The 21,995-nt window shown below is 38.8% G+C and overlaps 1 pseudogene across 1 annotated transcript in view; it reads left to right on the forward strand.

The window, feature by feature from the left end:
- The first annotated feature begins 307 nt into the window (after window positions 1-307).
- The window catches only part of LOC147398376 (V-type proton ATPase subunit C-like), a 47,569-nt pseudogene continuing 25,881 nt past the window's right edge, over window positions 308-21,995 (forward strand). The window contains exons 1-4 of the transcript XR_015179574.1: window positions 308-644; window positions 736-803; window positions 897-992; window positions 1,075-1,174. The product of XR_015179574.1 is annotated as a V-type proton ATPase subunit C-like (transcript). The remainder of the gene's footprint in view (window positions 645-735; window positions 804-896; window positions 993-1,074; window positions 1,175-21,995) is intronic.

Genomic DNA, 21,995 nt, shown 5'->3' on the forward strand with positions numbered 1-21,995 from the left:
AAGCCTCACAATGTCTGTAAAATCGTTAAAACCAACTCCCCTTGATTTATCATTTGGATTTATTTTCGGAGTGTAATCATCAAGATGGAGTGTATAGGAGAAATTTTAAGTGATGGAGTGCAATTGGTAATGTGAGGTATGGAACTAGTCAATCCCCAAACTTTATTATATATTACTAAATTATTCTAAATCGAGTTAAATCGATGATTTCGTGCGAGATGGGATACATGAGCGAGTCAAATCGGTATCGTCGAAATCCGAGTTTTGAGACGTACCAGTGAAGTGTGAACTGTCTGTCTGTGTAAGGGAGCCTTTCGCCTCCTCACTCTCGTTAGTAGTATTGTAGTAGCTTCCTCAGAGTTCCGCTGCAATTTTTCACTCTTCCAGTGGCCTTGGTACAAGAAAATGGGAAATTTCAGTTCCCTTTTCCATCGTCTGTTCTAAACCTTGAAACAACGTAAATTTATTTTCTTTAACAGTTATTTTCATTTTCCAGAAAATTCAGAGAGTTCGAATTCTTAGCTATAATGCCTCCAACACGATATTGGATAGTTTCTCTTCCTGTTCAGAACTCCGCTTCATCTCTATGGAATCGTTTGCAGGAAGCGATCTCCAAGTGTTCCTTCGACACTCCTCTCTATAGGGTAACCCATCTCTCTCTGTCTCTAAATCAAATTAGAAATTAAATTTCAGAATTTTTGATTCATTTTTGTTATTTCTTTCTTAATTTTGCAGTTCAACGTTCCTGATCTTCGTGTAGGAACTCTAGATTCTTCCTATCTCTCAGCGACGATCTTATGAAGGTGAACTTTTTTTCGAGATTCGAATGAGAATTTTGGATATTTTCTTCTCGATTTAGGTTTTTTATGGTTTTGTTTGATTTGTTGAACTTGTAGTCGAATATCTTTATTAAAGGAGTTTCTCACAAAATAAGGCGTTAGATTTACCGTTGATGGAGTCCCCATTGATTCCTACCTCACAAGGGAAGAACAGTTATGTAAACATAGCTTGAATTTATGAAGAAATTTACCTTTTTCGATATAGAAGAACCGAACTTTGGTCCTGAAATAGTAGATTTTCTTGGGATGAAGTGAAGTACCCGAAAATGTTGCCTCTTAGGGAGATTGTGGACAGCATTCATGGTCAAGTAGCCAAGATTGAGCATGATCTCAAGGTAGTGACTAGTTTTTGCTGATTCAAAGTTTTCTTGTTAGTTTATTTGATGAATTTCCTTGTCGTTCATAACGAACCATACTTTGAATTGAGCCTCATAGAAAGAACACTCCTACTATTTTTAGTTTAAGAATCCAAATTTGCTGATCTGAGAATTTTAAATTTCAATAAAATTGAAGGTTCATCAATTAGTTGAAGCAAAAGGATTTAGTAACACCTTAATTTCACATGGGAAAGATATATGTTAAATTGAATGTAGGCATCAAAATTTTAAAGGGGCCTACACCTTTCCAAATTATTGAGAAAGTCCATAAAAAAATCATGGTTGGCGTTACATAAATACGGGCCATTAATTAGGACAGGTCTATTATGATTTGGATTTGGATTTTGCAAATAAAACCCATATTCCAATAATTCCAAGTGATCCATATTAAATATTGGGTTCTACACCAAAATAAATGAGTTTGACCCACCAACAATCTATACAATCCTTAAAATTGGATTTGGACAAATTTAGCCTTTAGATGAATCAATCAAAGTTCTTTAAGTCCGAACATAATTGGAAAGCTAAATTATCCTTAAGTCTATAAATAACAAAACCTCTCTCAATTAAAGGGAGGGATCTGAATCACTTTATCTTAGAAGATAGAAGTTCTCTCTCTAGAGAAGAAGTTCTCCCCCTAGAGACTAAGAAGCTTTTAAGTCTTCCTCCAGAGACCAAGCAAAATTCTTCAAGAAACTTAGATTCCGATTAAAGAGAAGATCAAACCTAAAGTCCTTTTCCGGAAGTCAAGAAATCCTTCTCAACCGATTAAACGCGAAGCCCTGAAAGAAGAAAATCTACAGAAGATCAAGCACAAGCAAAGTTATCATTAAAGCAACCTTCTCAGTTGATAACGTGCGAAGCCTGGAGAGAAGAAAGCTACACACCATTTTTATTTTTGTACTTGACTATCAATCAAAGGAAAACATTGAGATCTGTATCTCTTTTTAAAATCAAAATCAATAAAATTATTTGTAATCTTATTTCACGAATCTCGAGGTATATTTGTAAAATTTATTATCGAAATTTTTTTGGCACGTCCAGTGGGATTATCTTAGCCTTTTATCTTCCAGTCAATTACAAAAACATCAACCAAAACATCAATGGTGTCTTGTAACGCCAATGCTATCGTATTTGTCGCTATTGAGAAAGGTAAAAAAATTATTACCTCTAACCTTGAATCTACTCAGGTTATCGGTCGCGATCATTCTATAACACGAACAATGATGAAAATTGGTGGTTCCAAACTAGTTAAGCCTTTCCAGCATCACTCCAAGACGTGTGCTACAAAAACGATGCTCACAATGAAGATATTATGGGCAGATGACTCATCGGATTCTTGATCCAATTCGAAGTCAAATAAAGGATAGTCTGGATCTCTATTAATGACTTTTTCGTCACAAACTCACACCTCTATTAGAGCGGTAATGACAATTGGAGTACTAACGATGGAAGAACAAGTTACCCAGATGACAAATACCATCAACAAATTGACAAAGACAATGGAAGAAAATGACATTCAAATTGCCACCATAGTCAGTCGGTTGGAGTAGAAGGACAAAGAGAATGAATCAAGTGTTGGACCCTCGTATCCTTTAGGATTCACTCTCGAAATGCACACGGCTCCGTGCGAAGAAGAGAAACAAGGAGACTATTCTGGCTTGCGAAATGCTACGCGAGACCCACTACAAGGATTTGTTGTCTTGCTTTCTGTTCAACAACTGCATGCAATGATAACTGACACCATTCGTACTCAATATGGGGGGAATGTCACAATCCTCGTTGGTCTATTCTAATCTTATACTCAATTATACTCAATGCATTGAGTAAATGCGTCTTTTGGCAGGATATCAACCTTCAACATTTTAATAGTTTGAAGGAAAAGGCAATCCAAAGCAGCACATTGCCCACTTCATCGAAACCTACAACAATGCCAATACTTATGGCGACTTTATGGTGAAACAGTTCGTTCGTTCCCTACGTGGTAATGCGTTCAATTGGTACATCGACTTGGAACCCAACTCGATAGACAAATGGGATTAACTCGAAAGAAATTTCCTCACCCGTTTCTACAGTACTAGAAGGGCAGTAAGCATGGTAGAACTTGCCACTATTAAACAGATGAATGATGAACCAATGATTGAGTACATCGAGCGTTGGAGGAATCTATTTCTTAACTGCATGGATTGTCTCTCTTAGTCTTCCGCCATTAAGATGTGCATACATGGGATGGATTGGGGACTTTTGTACATCTTAAAAGCGATCAAGCCCCACACCTTTGAGGAGTTAGCCATACAAGCTCATGACATAGAGAAAAGTATCACTACATATGAGGATTTAAGACCAGACACACCTCAAAAATCTGAGTTAAAAGAAAAAACATCATCTCAAGAAGAAGAAGTTATGTAAACCACATCCACAAAAACATTAACAAAGAAGAAAAAAGGGAAACCCAAAGTTGAAAAATCCCAATACATTGGGGCAATGTTGTTAATACCAAAAACTCGAGGTAAAAGAATATCCTTTCCTTGAATATGATATCTTTGACATGTTCGATTATCTACTAAAATTGGATCTGATTGAATTGCCTTCTTCAAGTAGACCAGAAGAAATAGGGTGTGATGATCATCTAAGGTACTGTTGTTACCATCGAGTGATCAGTCACCTACTTGAAAAGTGTTCCACTCTGAAAGAAGAGATTATGAACTTAGTGCGTCAAGGGAAGATTGAACTCGAATCTGATAACAATCTAGCAGCTACGAAAATGTTGACAACTACATTTGAGACTAATGATAACACCTTTGACAAGCTCATTTGCAGTATTGACTTCATTTTCCAAAGATAAATGGTGTTGCCTCTGTTAAAATGACCTAGATTCGATTTCATTAAGTCATGTGATCTTTCATCAACATTGGGGGCATCATCAAATTAGGGGCAAATCATTTCCTCATGATCTCCACAACCACAGTACTCTTCAAATGGAAGTTTGTGTTCATCAACGTTGCAACCTACATATGTGAGGTTGCAATCTATTCATCCAGATCTACAACCTACTCATGTTTAAGATGAAGCTTGGATGATTATCACATGTCAAAGAAAAGGAAAATCCATATTTATCGACCTTGCTCCATTTGAGGCCACTGTCTAATAGAATGAAGACTCTACCCAAAGCTAGGTTGAAGAAAAGAAAAAAGGAATTGCGCGTGTTAATCAATACTAACATGTGCTACCAAATCAAGACGGGTGCATTGGAAGAAAATGATGATAATTATTGGAGATATTAGAACAGTTAGCTTTATTTTGTCTAATATAGTTTATTTCTATTCTTTTTCTATAAGGACATATTTTTCCATTAACTTATTATTGGTTATATATATATATGCTAAGCTCTCATTATGAGATTTGACTTTTCATCTTCTAAAATTCTATTTGGTATCAGAGCCAAGAAAACCAAACGCCCCTCTTGGGTTTTCCCTCTCCCTTCTTTCTTATCTCACTGATACCTTAAACCCAATCACCTAGTAGCAGTTTCATCCGGAGTTTCTCCCCATTGGGGGAATATTTTTCTTTTCTTAATCACATGTTGCGATAGAAATTTTTTATTTTTTTTGTTTTACATATGCTGCAATAGAGACTTGCACTGTGTTTGGGTTGTACGTACCTTACGACAGACTTATTACGCTATGTGGTGACCTGCGACAGCAACACTATGATCTACGACTTCTCCAAGGCTATGCGAAGACCTACATGACTTCTCTAGGGTTGTGCGAAGACCTGCGATCGACAGTAGAGAGGTAGATTAAACCCTGCAACAGCAATTGGGTGGATTTTCTTTGATTTACGACCCCCTGGAGTTGTACGAAGATTTGTGATAGAAGCAGGAGACTACTTTGTGACCTGCGACAACAATTCTGTGGTGGTTTTAACTCTGTGACAGTAGCAGGTGGCTGCTTTGTGACCTGCGACAGCAACAAAGTCGTGTTCTGTGATCCACGACAACAACTGGTATTTGGTTTACTGCTGATTTGTGATCTGTGATACCACTTCTGGGGTTGATTTAACCTTACGGTAGCAGCAAAGTCCTACTTGGTGACCTGCGACACCAATTCTGTGGTTTTAACTCTACACACAAAGCAGGAGGCTGCTTTGTGACCTGCGACAACAACAAAGTCGTGTTCTGTGATCCACGACAGCAACTGGTGTTTGCTTTCATATTGCGACAGCAACTAGTGCTTTGTGATCTCCTATCTAATTCATCAGCAAGGTGTTGTTTTGTGTGTACGGAGACCTGCACCAATAGTAGTCATTAGCACGGAGCTCCGATAGTAATTAGTAGCACTATTTGACCTTCGACGGTACTAATACGGGAGATCTCCCTTCAATCCGAAATTTCTTTCTGTTCATAGTGTGCAATGACGATGACTCACGAGACTAAGGACTCTGCCACAACCCTTGGGGTTAATTTCTCAGTCCAACGTATAATCAATGCCCCACTAGATGGTCGTAACTTTCAATCTTGGTCCCGGTCAGTGCGACTTTATTTGAGTAGTAGAGGAAAATCTGGTTGGCTATCAGACGTTGTTCCTAAGCCACCCCTCACTGATCTAAAATTGAACAATGGGAAATTGATAATTACACCATTCTTGGATGGTTATTTAACTCCATGGAGCAACGCATCTACACAATGTTTATGTATCATGAGACTGTCTCCTCTTTGTGGTCAGCTCTTACTCAGACATATGCACATGCTCAGAATGACTCAAGGATTTATGAGCTTTATCGGGATATTGCTCAAGTTACACAAGGAAATCAGAGTGTTGCAGATTATTTTGGAATCCTTCAGTTCCGTTGGGAAGAACTCTCGCATTATGAGTCTATGGCTGAATTGTCTTCTAAGGCAGCCGGGTATGTAGTAAAAAGGATTGCTAGACATTAGACATATCAGTTTCTCATGGGTCTACACCCTGAGTTTGAGGCACTGCGGACATAAATCCTTAATACCACTCCTCTACCGTCTTTATTTGAGACATTTGCGACTATTGATAGCGATGAGCGTTGTCGCCGTGTAGTTCCCTCTCAGACTTAGTCTTTTGTCACTATCTCTACTTCCGATAATGATTAGAAGGCCCTTGCAGCTAATTCAGGATTCTCTAACTTTCGTACTCATAGGTTCAAAAATCGTGCCTGTGGAAGTCGTGGGCGTGGTAAAGGAAGTAGTCTTACATGTAGCCATTGTGGGAAGGCTGGTCATGAGAAGGCTCGCTGTTTTCAGCTCTATCCCCACCTGTTGAGATCCTCTGGGGGATAGTCCCGTGCTGCTAGTGTGGAATCTACCTCCGTTGATTCGGCCTCCCTTGGTACTATTGATTTGCAACATCTCCAGACACAGATTACAGCTATTGTACGGGATCAGATCCAGGCCCAGATTCCTTCATCCTCGACAGTTGCTTCTGTTACCACACCTCTAGGTACCTCTTTTGCATTTCATGTTACTTAGTCTGGCTCTGCTCCTCTGACTTGGGTCATTGATTTTGGTGCCTCTGATCACATGACTGGTGAGTCCAATCATTTTATTTATTCTATTTTTCCTACTACTCATAAGGAGGTTTACCTTGCTGATGGGTCCCTTACTCCTATTCACAGTAAGGGTACTATCTCCTTATCCCTTGATTTTCCTCTTGATTCTGTTCTTCATGTTTCTCATCTCTATCTTAACCTTATGTCTGTGAGTAGTATTACCAAATCTTTAAACTGTTCTGTAACTTTCTTTCCTACTCACTGTGTCTTTTAGGACCTGACTTCGAGGAGGATTTTTGGCAAGGGGTATGAGAGGGATGGGCTGTACTTGTTTTGCACTCCACTTACTGACTGCTCCGGCTTCTGTCCTCCCACACACTGGGAATCAGGCTTTTTCTTTCCAGACTTTAGACTTATGGCATGATCGCTTAGGACATGCTAATTTTCAACACTTATGTTCTTTATTTCTTGCTTTAAAAACTTCTTGTAATGGATACAAATTTCAGTGCTTTGTGTGTGAGCTTTCTAAACACACACGTACCTCTTATATTCCTCGCATGCATAGAGTTAATGATATTTTTGACTTAGTTCATTCTGATGTGTGGGGACCTTCCCCTGTTACTGCTTTTAATGGCCATAGATATTATGTTACATTTATTGATGACTATTCTCATTATACTTGGGTTTATTTAATGCGTTTTTGCTCTGAGGTGTTTCTTATTTTTGTTAACTTCCTTAAAATGATACAAACTTAGTACAACATTACTGTCAAATCTCTTAGAACTGATAATGGAGGAGAATATATTTTTGATGGGATTCGGTCCCATCTCATGAGCGTGGTATGCTTCATCAGTTAACTTGCCCCTACACGCCTGAGCAAAACGGGGTGGCTGAACGTAAAAATCGCCACCTCATGAATATTGTCCGTTACCTTCTGCGAGGGATGCATGTTCCCAAGTCATATTGGAATATGGCAGTCTTTACTGTTGTTTTCCTTCTAAATTGTGTTCTGAACCGCACCTTAGGGGGACAGGTGCCTTCATGTTCTTCGACCTGATAGCACTCTTTTCCCCTTTACACCGAGAGTCTTTGGGTGTACCTGCTTTGTTCAGGATAAAACCCCCCATCAGACCAAACTAGATGACAAAGCCATTCGTTGTGTTTTCTTGGGTTACTTATCTATGTCCAAAGGATATCGGTGCTATAATCCACTTACTCATCGTATTATTCATTCTGTGGATGTCACATTTTTTGAAAATGTTTCATATTTTAGTGCTTCATCTTCTTTGCAGGACTCCATTCCTTTGCAGGATCAATCTCCTATAGTGCTACCGTCTCCAGTTTTCTCTCCATCTTCATCTTCATCTTTATCTTCACCGCCGCTGCAGGTTTACTCTCGTCGCCCTCCCCCTTCACAAATCTTGCCCATCTCCTCTTTGGACTCAGGTATACCCCCTTCTACACTTATTCCTGTTTCTTTTGTTTATGACTCTCACTTACCTATTGCACTTCGCAAAGGTAAGCGAGGGTGTGTTATTAATCATCCTATCGCCCAGTTTGTTTCATATCAAGGTCTTTCTTCTTCCTATAGAGCTTATCTTGCCTCCACAGACTCTATTCGGGTTCCTCGGTCAGTGTCCGAGGCTTTACGTGATCCTAATTGGACTAGAGCCATGACTACTAAGATGGATGTATTGCAGAAGAATCACACTTGGACTCTTGTTACCCTTCCTTCTGGGGAGCGAACCGTTGGTTGTAAATGGATTTTTTCTATGAAATACCTCGTGGATGGAACTGTTGATCGGTATAAGGCGCGACTAGTTGCTAAGGGATTTACGCAGACTTGAGGGAAAGATTTTGGTGCCACATTTGCTCTTGTAGCTAAACTTTCTACTGTTCGTCTTCTTATCTCTTTAGCTACTTGTCACTCATGGCCTCTTCATCAACTTGATGTGAAGAACGCTTTTCTGAATGGTGATTTGATTGAGGTTATATATATGGATCTCCCTCCTGGGTTTCTCCTTCAAGGGGAGTATTGTGGGAAAGTATGTCGACTTCTCAAATCTCTGTATGGCCTGAAACAATCTCTGCGAGCTTGGTTTCATCGTTTTTCAGAAGTTATTGTCTATGGGATTCACCAGATGCCACTCAGATCATACTTGTTTGTCTTTGTTTCTTCTTCAGATCAACTGGCCGACATGCTTACGAAGTCTATTGGTCCTTCTATCACTAAATCTCATCTTACCAAGCTGGGCTTAGTTGATATATTTTCCCCAGCTTGAGGGGGAGTATTGGAGATATTAGAACAGTTAGCTTTATTTTTTCTGATATAGTTTATTTCTATTCTTTCTCTGTAAGGACATATTTGTCCATTCATTTATTATTGGTTATATATATATGCCAAGCTCTCATTATGAGACTTGACTTTTCTTCTTCTAAAATTCTACTATAATGTGTTTGGTAACCATTCCAAGTCCCTAAGACTCGAAGGACAAAAATCTAAATAAGGAAGTATCGTCTCAAAAGATACACAAGCAAGATTGAGCATTTATGATGCGCTTCAGCCTATGACATGTCAATCGTTGCTTTGATGAGGATCCCCAACCCGATCTTTGCATATAAGACTAGTGCAAAAGAAAATTTGAACTACGCTTGGGCTTGATCCCATATTGGGTACGTAGGCAGTCTGCAAAGTTACATTAGGTTCAATTACAAAAAAAAATAAAAAATCTTTGAACTACGCTTTGGCTTGATCCTACATTGGGTACGTAGGCAGCTTGCAAAGTTAGATCAGGTTTAAGTACAAAAAAAAAAAAATTTTGAACTATTTTTTGTCTTGATCCCACATTGGGTACGTAGACAACCTGCAAAGTTACATCAGGTTCAACTACAAAAAAAAAAAAAAAAACTTTGAACTATGCCCTAGCTTGATCCCATATTGGGTGAACATATAGGTTGCTGGCAAAGTCACAACAGACTCAACCACCGTAAAAAGAAACATGAAGTCTTTTTCAACTTTCATGTTTTGAAAAACTAATCACCTATGCTCCTCGACACCAGCCTAAATTATTAACAATACTTCTCGACACCAGCCTAAATTGTTTGACAATGTTCCTCGAAACAAGCTTAAATTATTTGATGACGTTGCATGCACCTCTAGCTAGTTGGCGTTTCCGGCCCTTGAGCACTATTGACAAACAATTTCTTTGGAGACTGGCCAACCGGATTGTGCATATCTCCTATCATGCGGCATCTCTAGCCAATTGGCGTTGTTTGCTCCCAGAGCACCACTGATAAACAACTACTTTGGAGACTGGCTAATCGGAGTATACATACCTCTCATCACATGACATCTCTAGCCAGTTGGCGTTGTTCGCCCCCGAGTACCTTTGATAAATGGCTGCTTTGGAAATTGGCCAATGGGCTTATACATGTATCTCATCACACAATACTTCTAGCTAGTTGGTGTTGTCCACCCCCTGAGCACTACTAATATACAGTTGCTTTGGAGATTGGCCAACTAGCGTATAAATATCTCTTGTCACGTGGTACCTTTAACAAGTTAGGGTTGTCCACTTCTATGCATGACTAATGAATAGTCGCTCCATAGACTAGCTAACAAGCATGGATTCGAAAGCTTCTTCTTGGTTACCATGGATGAAAATGTAAAGATCACTAAAGGATAGTTGTTGTATGGTGTTTCATCGATCTTGCTCTTTTAGGGCTTGCTCTCATGCCCCAATGCCAATCGGTTACTACCTTACAAAGAGAAAAAAAATTGAAAGAAGTCAAAAGAAAAAAAAAAAAAAAGGGAGCCACAAAGTTCATTATTCAAGCTCAGACGTAGACCGGTGAAGAAAGCTTTCTACATTTGCTGGTTTGTTTCACTACTTCACTTGACTCTCAAAAGGGATTGCAAATTTGCGTGAGCCTGCTTGAAGTAAGCTAGGCTGACCACGAAAAACACCATCAATCGAAGACAACTAAGAACCTGGATCCATCAATTGAAGTTGAGCTTGTTTTTTGTTTGTTAATGGAGGACCTTGTCAATGCCAAGGGTGTTAATGAGGGCAAAGAGATCTCTAATGATATGGAAAGTGGTATAACTATTAATGAAAGTTGGTGCATCTTTGTTGCCATAACCACGCAAAGTCAGGAGCCAAAGCTTTGTAACCTTGTGAAGCTAGTGAGACCATCCAATGGCACCAAGAGAACCAAAGCTCAAGGAAGCCGTGAAGGTCTTACAAGTGTGGGGGGCTGCTATGTGAAAAAAAAATAAAAATAAAAGTGGCCGGGTTTGTGAGGTACCAACAACAAGAAGAAAAAACCCTCACCCCCTTGTTTTCTGACAATGTAGTTACTCTATTGGATCGATCAATTACCCCTCACAGAACAATGGAAGCTCAATGTGCTCTGTTTGTTCGAAGGTTGAAGCTCTCCATCACAATGGAGCACCATGAAGCATTACTCCTATTGAAGTCAATATCTGTACCATTGTGTTTAAACACTTTGACAACCCTCTCTCATCGCACAAGCATGCATATGCTGCATTTCCCATTGTCTGTGCAAAGATTACCAGCAAAGTGATGTTTGGAGCACCTAAGTCATCCAGAGCTGCATCATCGACACAACAAGCACAATGTTCATACATTTTTACCCATTGTTGATGTGCACACTCCCTAGAAATCTGTTGCAATCAAGCATCACTGTAACTGCAATGTGTGCAATTGTTTGTCGTTCTATGCTGGTCGCCATCACTAAGTATGTTTGCTTCTGTTCCTTGGAAAAAAATGACATTGGCGAGTAATAAAAAGGGGACAATAAAGAAGCGCTATTCACCAATGAAGCTGTATTGTAATCATTGAAACAGGCACTTACTATCAATTAGATCATTGATTTTTCAAGTAAATAAGTATTGAATCAAGCCTCTTAGAAAAAGTGGAGTGAGGTGCAACCATGGCATCTGCGATGTTTAAGCAATCAAGCTGCTCTACAATGAAGCTGATAAGGGATAACCTTTGAATTGCTGCTTCAAGGACTCTCGCTTTGATTTCAGTCAGAATTGATTTATTGTCTACAATGATGTCATCACGACAGTCTTGGACTGATGAACGCATCATCCCTGCATTCCGGAACTAGGTGGCTTGGCTTGTGGCAGATTGGACACACATGTCTAAATACCAAGGTTGAAGATACTCGATGATTACCGCAACACGTATTGATGTTGACTGTGCAACATTGTAACTGTACGACTTTGTCTTTACTCAAGCTCGTTACATTGAACATTCCTAGGACATCTAGAGGTTGGCACCTCCAAGAACGAAGGTTGATCGAAGTCATTCCTGCAAGCAAAAAATGAAATAAAATAACAAACTCGAATGGTAGATCTAAAAAAATAAAAATTAGATCGACAAGGCTCATCAGCTCTATTCAACCATCTTCTCAATCTACTAAATGCCACCAATTGCGTGAATGTTGTCGAGATCGCAACCTCTCTTAGCACGTTGTTTTGATCCAACAGTTGATTATGAAATATTTGAAGTGTGTAACAGCTAACAAGATTGGATGTTGCTGTAAACGCCACCATCATCGACCATATCATGTATCCCATGACTAGTTTGGTGCATATCGATCCTTTGGAGGGCTTCATGGTTAATTTAATCGTGAACTTGTTGCCCCTTGATGCCATTAATAAAATAAAAAAGAAAGGGGCTGAAGGAAGAAGAAGAGAAGTCGCTCGTCACTATTGTTATTCCTTGCAAAGCAAAGATCAACTGTCGTAGCTATCATTGCAATCATCTCAATTTGTGTATGTTGAAGAAAATCAATGGTGGACCTCCACCCTGTTGTCGTTAGTAAATACAAATACATATAAGATAAGAAGGGGAGAGGGGAAGATAGGCGAGCAACTCATAAACGCTATTATCGACTCTAGTATCTTGGAGATGCACCTCTTACGTTCAAGCATGAGATACTTATAACAAGAGCACCGGGTCTCTAATGGAACCACGTTGCTGTGTTTGGGTGGGAGTTAAAAACTAGACATGATTTGTTTGTGCGGGAATTGAAGACTTACCACATTGTGTTTCAATTGGAGTATAACTTTAACACGTTGTGTTTCACTTGGAGTATAACTCTAACAACTGTCCAAATTCCCCTTTGGTTTGCCTTTTTGATTAAAAAAAAAGGTATGGAAAAGAAATGAAATTTTTGTCTTTTGTGGAACCAACCATCAAAAGAACAGTAAAAAAATTCAAGGTTATCCTTTACACTTATCTGTCAAAGCCAATTCCTTAACTCAATTCTTAGTAAACCCAACTCAACTACCAAACCTTGAAAAAGAAAGGATAAAAAAAAGAAACACAATTTCCAAAGTCTAGTGTTCTGCCCTCTTTGGCACGTGCTTCTAGCCCCAACAAATTTTCTAAGTCAAATTCCTTGAGCCCAAAATCCTTATGGCCCAACTTAAAGTCCTCCCAATAAAATATTCTTCAAATCTTGGCCCACGGGATTATGCTGTGAACAAAACTTCTCCCATCTGTGCAAATTAAAAATACATGGATTTGTTCCCATGCTTCTCACGCATACCCACCGTGGTATCCCCACAATGCAATCTAGCAATACATGGATATGTTCCCATGCTTCTCACATACATGCAACGTGGTGTCTCCATGCAATGCCATCTTTTTGTGGACTGAATTCTCCAAGCAAAACTCATTGAGTTATGTAAAGGTTTGGTTGAGGTTTTCAGAAGAGTTGTTGAAATTAAACCCTCATTCTATCTATTTCGTTGTGAAAAGAAATAGAAGTGGTTTTGTTCCCATGCCTCTTGTGTTTACCAAGTTCTTATAGTTAGTTGCTTTCAAGCTTTATGCTATCTATCACGAGGAAATGGAATTTCAAGAAAAATCAATGTGTTGGATGTTGAACACCAACCTCTTTTCTTCTATTCCCTAATGATCACTAGCATGGACAAATCCTCAAGTCATTCGCAAGATTGTCCTATGGAGTACATACTTCTCAGTTTTGCCTAAGCCCAATTCCAAACCCATCTTGGAAAAAGGTAAGGGATTGTGGTGGTGGTTCAACAAAACGTAAGGGATTTTTAAATTAACATCAAGGGAAAACTTTTAGGGATTTCAACACACCTAGAACAGGATCATTGTTAAAATAGGGACACTTTTATTTGAAAGAAAATTGGTTCGCGAATTGATTCTGCAATATTAGGAAGAAAGCTAGAATAACTATCTTAACCTAGCATAGAGATAAAATTATTTATTATGGCATGTGAAAAATGCAATAAATAAAGAGAAGAAGAGCATGGAAGAAAGTTAAATTTCACTATCGTGAAATGAGAAGAAATGGGTGCTATTAGGAATGGAGAAACAACTACCTTGAAATATGCTTGGAAGTAATTAGGTCTATTGAGTCATCTATGTGCTCACTTGATTGCTTGGGCAACCCTCACCTACTCATTTCATTTACCTATGCCTCCTGGCTCTTGGTTTTGGATTATTGGCTAGGAACCTAGGCTCCCATCTAATAGATGTTAGGCCACAGGTGCGTTTCACTTATTTTAGGCGCAGGGGTAATTCCGGGATTCTACACGATAGTTGACATGTAAGTAATGATTAGAGTGTGGGGTCTGTTATGGAATAATAATTCTATCAGGATGAGAATCTTGATAAGGATGATCTAGATGATATTATGCCGACTCAGCATCCAGAGTCTCAGACACCTCTAGACTTTACTCCTGATGATGCTGATGAGTTTGAGGATGATGCTACTCCTATTGTACCCTCACCCACAGCCCACGTTCGACGCAGAAGTGGAGATAATCTACCACCTCAAAGTCGTAGGCAGAAGACGATCACTGCTATGCAAATTAGCCAGTCATTGGAGAAGCTCGCAAATGCAGTCCACAGTCAGATATCCGCTTCTACCAATCCCACTCCAATTAAGAAAGGCAATATTTAAGAGTCAATCGAGATCTTAGATCAGCTACCAGATGTACCTACCAATAGTGATCTCTATCGTTATGCGTTGAAGATGTTTATAAAGAACAAACAATTTAGAGAGGTTTTTTGTGCATTACGATCAGTAGATGTTCGTCTTGAGTAGTTGGAGGGCGAGATGTCTGATTTTATGGTTGGAAAAGGCATTTAAACTTGTTTTATATGTTACTAAAATATTTTTGTGGGTTTTATGATGTACTTATAGAGTGCAATATACATTGGTTATTTTTGGCTGTTGGATGGATATTGTACATATTATATTTTCTGTTAGATGGATATTTTGTTTACTGTTAGATGGATATTGTGATTAATATTTTCTATTAGATGGATATTTTATTTGTTGTTAGATAGATATATACCACTAATATGGATTCATAAGTAGGTCATGGATTCAGATGTTGATATGATGAATACTATCGATTCAGCTGATACGGCTAATACTATCGATTCAAATGATGATTCCACCAATACTGTCGACTCAAGTGTTTTAAGTATGGCCACTACAGGAGGCGTCCTAAGTTCTTCATTTTATTGCGAGAATTTCTTATATAGGGAGCCACATAATAATAGTCAGTTAAAGGGGATTGATTTTGTGCGGGAAACACTGGATGATCAATCGTGCGACATGTCATCATTATTAGAATGACGACACGTATTTCTCTGAATCTGTGTAGTCTTTTTGAAAGTTCGAGGTCTATTGAAGATGGAACGCTACATTACTATTCAAGAACAACTAGCGATGTTTTTATCGATAGTAGGACATAATCAAGGACAAAGATTAGTTGCAAATAGTTTTGATCACTCAGTTCATTCAGTTAGTAAGTATTTCAACAAAGTTCTTTTGGCTATGGTGAACTTATCAATGTCCTTAATTGTACCTCCTGATCTCAATGAAGTCTCTTCGCACATCCGTAACAATCCTCGTTTTTGGCCATATTTTAAGGTATATATATATATATATATATATCTATATATATATATATATATATGAAAAATACTTGTTTAATTAATGTTTATAATTAATATACCTTAAAAATATGTAGGATTGTATTGGAGCGATAGACGGGACGCATGTTAGTGCATTTGTACCAATAGCGGAACAAATACGATACGAGGACATAAGGGACTCACACAAATGTAATGGCAACATGTTCATTTGACATGTTGTTCACTCATGTGGTGGTTAGTTAGGAAGGGTCAGCTAATGATTCACGTGTCTTCCTTTGAACATTGATACTCCCAGTTTAAAATTTTCATATCCTCCACCAGGTCTGTATTTAAATTTTTTTAATTATATCTGTTTATATTCAATCTTAGAAATTAATATATTTTTTTGGATAATAGGTAAATATTATTTGGTAGATGCTGGGTACCTACTCATTGATGGTTATCTCGTACCTTATCGAGGTGTTCGATACCATCTACAAGACTATAGGAGATCACGGGCAAATGGTCGAAATGAATTATTCAATCATTTACATTTTTCACTTCAGAACGTGATTGAACGAACCTTTGGGGTTTTGAAAGTAAAATGGCCAATCTTGAAGTTGATGCGTTCATATAATTTGGACAAAGTACGAAACATTGTTATTGCCTACATGACATTGCAAAATTTTATCAGAAAACATGCTATCGTCGATGAAGAATTTGCTCGATTCGAAGAAGAATGATCAACGGGAGTAGAAGAAGAGCGCATCACTAATCAAGAGTATCCAGTTCCCCCATTAGTAGGTCGTCAAAGTCAACAAACAATGAAAATACATAGGGATTTAATAGCTGATGCCATTTTTACTGGCAATCATTGATGTATTTTCATATTCTGTTTTTTAATTTTATATTGTAATTATAAATATTGTTAAACAATGTTGGAATAAAGATTATACTGTTTGTAAGTATATTTCGAAGATTCTATACTTATTTATTTATTGTCTTTGTGTATGATGAATAGCATTGATGGCAAACTATACGTATCCACCATGTTGTTCATGTGGTCGAGTGATGACATTAGTCACAGCTAAAACAAAATAAAATTATGGGAGGATGTTTTATAGGTGTCTATCTTGGCAGGTAATATAGTATTGATATTAATGTTGGGTGCGTATTTATATTTGGTGAGATTGATATTAATTCATGTGTTATTTTACTTTATAAGGACATGCAGGGTCTTTTCTGTGGGTAGATGAAGTTGACATTATCAATGATAATGTTTCTCAAGATAAAGTAACGGAGTCAAATAAGAAGAATGAAAAATATATTTTATATGCATTTGTTGGATGTATATTTTTTATGTATTTATTTATTTCAGTTTTACTTATTATATTAACTATGATTATTATGTTTAAATGATGTCAGGATCTAAATGTGGTGGTTGTGGATGTGTTATGTATATACGATGTAATGCGGATGTGTTATGTAAAATGTGAAATTTGGATTGAATATTATGCAGGTATTTTGTTTATTAGGAAAATTTCATATGTTCAAGAGGAGATGTTGTCGAAATTTTTATAGAATTTTATTATATTTATCTATATTTAGTGTAATTATATATTTATAGGGGTATTTTAGTAATTTTTGATGCATTCTGCGTACATTATGTGGATTGTGTATTATGCAGGTATTTTGTTTATCAGAAAAATTTTATGTCTATTTTTAAGAGGAGATGTTGCCGAAATTTCTATAGAATTATAAATTTTTTTATAATTTTTTTTTAGAATTATAAACATTTTAAAATTAAAACAATTATTTTTTTAATTTTTTATATATTTTATTATATTTATATAATATAGTGTAATTATATAGTATAGGGGGTATTCTGGTAATTTTTATGCATTCTGGTTGCATTATCAACCTTAAGGGCATTCTGGTCATTTTACTTTACTACAGCAGATTTTAGAAGCTGTATCAAACAGTCCACAGTCAGATTCTAGTCAACAGCACAGTAGTTTTAAAAAGTTCTATTAAACAAGTTTTTCAACTTTTCAGATTCTGACAGCAGATTCAAACAGCAGATTGTGACAGTAGAAGCTGACAGCAGTTTTAAGAAGCTGAATCAATCAGCACCTAAGTTTATTATCAGCTCTAGTGCCTATCAAATTGGTATCAGAGCAAATGTACCTGGGAAATGGCAGCCAAAAACATTGCTTAGCGGATGGATTCTATGGAGGAAATGGTTGGTGCTGTGCAAGAAGAAGTTCAACAGGAAATTGGCACATTGAAGGAGGAATTGCAGAATATGAACAAACGGTTCGAACAGTTCATCAAATTGCAAAAAGATACGGCTCGGAACAGTTCATCAGCTCATGGTATAGATGGTGGCTCGAGTTCAAACGGATTTCGCCATGAAGTCCGATTTCGGAAACTTGAGATGCCATTGTTTGATGGTTCAAATCCAGATGGATGGATTTTGAAGGCGGAACGATATTTCGCCCTCAATCGGTTTACAAATGAAGAGAAAATTGAGGCAACAATCGTGGCGTTTGATGGAGATGTTCTACTGTGGTATCAATGGGAAAATAAGAAATGTTCCATTGTTTTTTGGGAAGAGATGAAGATTCTTCTCTTGAAGCAGTTCTGATAACTCAAACCGGCTCACTCCATGAACAGTGGTTGTGGTTCAGGAAGGCAGCGTGCAGGAGTATCGCCCGAAATTTATCGAGCTATCGGTGCCGCTAGAGAATGTCTCTGATGAAGTAGCCTTGGGAAACTTCATCAATGGGTTGAAACCAGAGATCAGGGTAGTGGTTCGGATCTTGGACCCAGTAACTTGGGTCGAGCCATGGACTTAGCCCAGAAGATAGAAGAAAAGTTGTGGGTGACCAAGGCCCACAAACCAGTTGGAGGGCTTAATCGGGCATGTTGGTAACTGGAAGCTCAAGCTCCTATTCTGAAGCTTCTCGACCAATTTTTAGGGCAAATTATTCTACAGTCAAATCTTTTGGAGAGGTGCGAAGGCTCATCGATTCGGAGCTACAGAAGAAACGAGAAAAATGGCTGTGTTATCGGTGTGATAAAAAATGGGCGCCTAAGCATTGCTGCAAGAAGAAGGAATTGAATGTCCTTCTTACCCATGATGTCGATGAAGGAGAGTTGGGGGAGGCTGCAAATCGGAAAAAGCAGTGGCCGAATTGGAGACGACCAAACTTAATCAAGTAGTGGAAGTTTTGCTCAATTCGGTGGTGGGCTTAACTACTCCAAAGACAATGAAGCTAAAGGGAATGATTGGTGAACAGGAGGTGGTGGTCTTGATTGACCCAGGTGCAACTCATAACTTTATTTCCTTAGATTGGGTTAATAGAATACAGTTACATGTTGTTAAAACTGAGGTTTATGGAGTGACCATAGGAATTGGAACTGCGGTACACGGTAAAGGCATATGCAGAGTGGTAACTCTTCATCTGCAGGGGATTGATATTGTGGAAGAATTCTTGCCCCTTGGGTTGGGGAGTTCTGATGTAATCCTAGGAATTCAGTGGCTTGAGACGTTGGGAATGACTCATACAAATTGGAAGACACAAGTGATGAAATTTAGGCTTGGTAGTGAGACTGTCACTCTGCGTGGGGATCCTTCCCTTGGGAAAACTCTGGTTTCTTTGAAGGCTATGATGCGAACAATTAAACATGAGGGAGCTGGAATTCTGGTAGAGCTTAATCAATTGGAGGGTCTGGGTGAAGAAAGTCATGAGGTGCTGCCGTTTCTACACCAAGTCTTGGCAGATTATGAAGCTGTTTTTGACATGCCTTCGGGATTACCTCCTAATAGGGGACATGAACACTCCATTGTGCTCAAAGAGGGTAGTCAACCAATTAGTGTCCGACCATATCGCTATCCGCACGCCCAGAAAGATGAGATTGAAAGATTAATTAAGGAAATGCTTGCTGTTGGAATAATCCAAGTTAGTAATAGTCCCTTTTCGAGCCCGGTTCTGCTTGTTAAGAAGAATAATGGTTCCTGGCGTTTTTGTGTGGATTATAGGGCTTTAAATAAGGCCACAGTACCAGATAAGTATCCAATTCCTGTTATTGATGAACTCCTTAATGAGTTACATGGTGCAAAATTTTTTTCTAAGTTAGACTTGAAGTCCGGTTACCATTAAATCAGGGTCAGCAATCAAGATATTCATAAAACGGATTTTCGAACTCATGATGGACATTACGAGTTCCTTGTCATGCCCTTCGGTCTTACGAATGCCCCCGCTACGTTCCAATCCTTGATGAATGATATTTTTCGGCCTTATCTTAGGAAGTTTGTTTTTGTGTTCTTTGACGACATTCTGATTTACACCTTCATGTGACCTCCCACATCAGTGACATTTAGAGGACTCCCATCAGTAGCATTTAGCACAAGTTTTGGAAGTCTTGCAAGCCAATAGTCTTTATGCCAACAAAAAGAAATGTGAGTTTGGTAGAACTCAAGTGGCTTATTTAGGTCATATAATTTCCGGGCAGGGGGTAGCAGCTGATCCAAGAAAAATCCAAGCCATGATTTCTTGGCCAACACCCATTAACTTGAAGGCATTAAGGGGATTTTTGGGTTTGACAGGGTACTATCGAAAGTTTGTGGCTGGGTATGCTCAAATTGCTTTGTCGTTGACTGATCAGCTTAAAAAAGATAAGTTTGGGTGGAACTTGGAAGCTGCAGCAGCTTTTGAAGAGCTTAAGCGTGCTATGTCCTCAGTCCCTATTTTGGCAATGCCCGATTTCACAAAGCCTTTCATTATCGAGACGGATGCTTCTGGGTTTGGGTTAGGGGCTGTCCTTACCCAGGGACAACAGCCAGTGGCTTATTACAGTCAAGTTCTAGGTCCCCGAGTTCGCTTGAAGTCCATATATGAGAAGGAATTAATGGCAATAGTGTTTGCAGTGATGAAATGGCGACCTTATTTGCTTGGAAGGCGTTTCATTGTGCGGACAGATCAGCAGAGTTTGAAGTTTCTATTGGAACATCGAATTGTTGGAGTTGAGTATAAAAAATGGATTACTAAACTCATGGGGTACGATTTCGATATTCAATACCGTAGTGGGGCAAGTAATCGGGTAGCGGATGCACTTTCTCGCATGTCAAATCAAGTGGAGTGTTCTACCTTGGTAGTTCCACAGTGGCAGCATTGGGATTCTTTAAAGGTCGAATTGGCTGAGGATACTTTTCTAAAGAAACTAGGGGATGATATCACTTCGGGTACTCAATCTCATGCTGGGTTTACAGTGGAACAAGGGATCTTGTTTTATAAGAATTGACTCGTTATTCCGCAATCCTCTAAGCTCATTTCTACTCTAATTGGAGAATTTCATACCTCCAGAGTTGGGGGGCATTCAGGAGAAACAAAAACTTATCAGCATCTTGCAGCTGAGTTATATTGGATAGGCATGTTCAAGGATGTAGCCAGATTCGTGCGGGAATGCATAGTTTGCCAACAACACAAGCACCTGACCACTACTCCCGCTGGGTTACTGCAACCTATTCCACTTCCGGCGCAAGTATGGGATAAGGTCACTCTTGATTTTATTGAGGGGTTGCCCCATTCCGAGGGCTGGGATACTATCTTAGTAGTGGTGGGCAGACTAAGTAAGTATGCTCATTTTATTGGCTTGAAACATCTTTTCACTGCGGTATCAGTTGCTGGTATCTTTGTTCGCGAGATTGTGAGGCTTCATGGTATTCCTCAATCAATTATTTCTGATCGGGATAGAGTGTTCTTGAGCCATTTTTGGAGTGAGCTGTTTAAGTTGTAGGGAACTACTTTAAAACAAAGCATTGCCTATCATCCTCAATCCGATGGGCAGACGGAGGTTGTCAATCGATGCCTTGAGACTTATTTGCGCTGTTTTGCTTCTGAAAAGCCTCGTATTTGGGTTCGCTGGTTGGCATTGCTAGAGTATTGGTACAATACTTTTTTTCATTCCTCTACTCGTTGTACTCCTTTCTGTGCTCTTTATGATCGAGATCCACCTCCTCTTATTCGTTATGAGTGAGGAGCTGCTTCGTTGTCCTTGGTGGATCAGTTGTTGGAAGATCGTGACGCTATTTTGGATGATTTGAGAATGTAGTTGCTTCTAGCTCAGCAGCGGATGAAGCTGTAAGCTGATATCAAGCGTCGCCATGAAGAGTTCAATGAAGGTGACTTAGTTTTCTTGAAATTGAGACCATACCGACAGTGTTCCCTCACTCAATGTAAGTATGAGAAACTAGCTGCTCGTTACTACGGCCCTTTCAAGGTCCTTCAGCGCATCGGTAAGGTGGCCTACAAATT

The sequence above is a fragment of the Akebia trifoliata genome, chromosome 7 (assembly GCF_017979445.1).
Source record: "Akebia trifoliata isolate Shusen 1 chromosome 7, ASM1797944v1, whole genome shotgun sequence".
Classification (NCBI taxonomy): Eukaryota; Viridiplantae; Streptophyta; class Magnoliopsida; order Ranunculales; family Lardizabalaceae; genus Akebia; species Akebia trifoliata.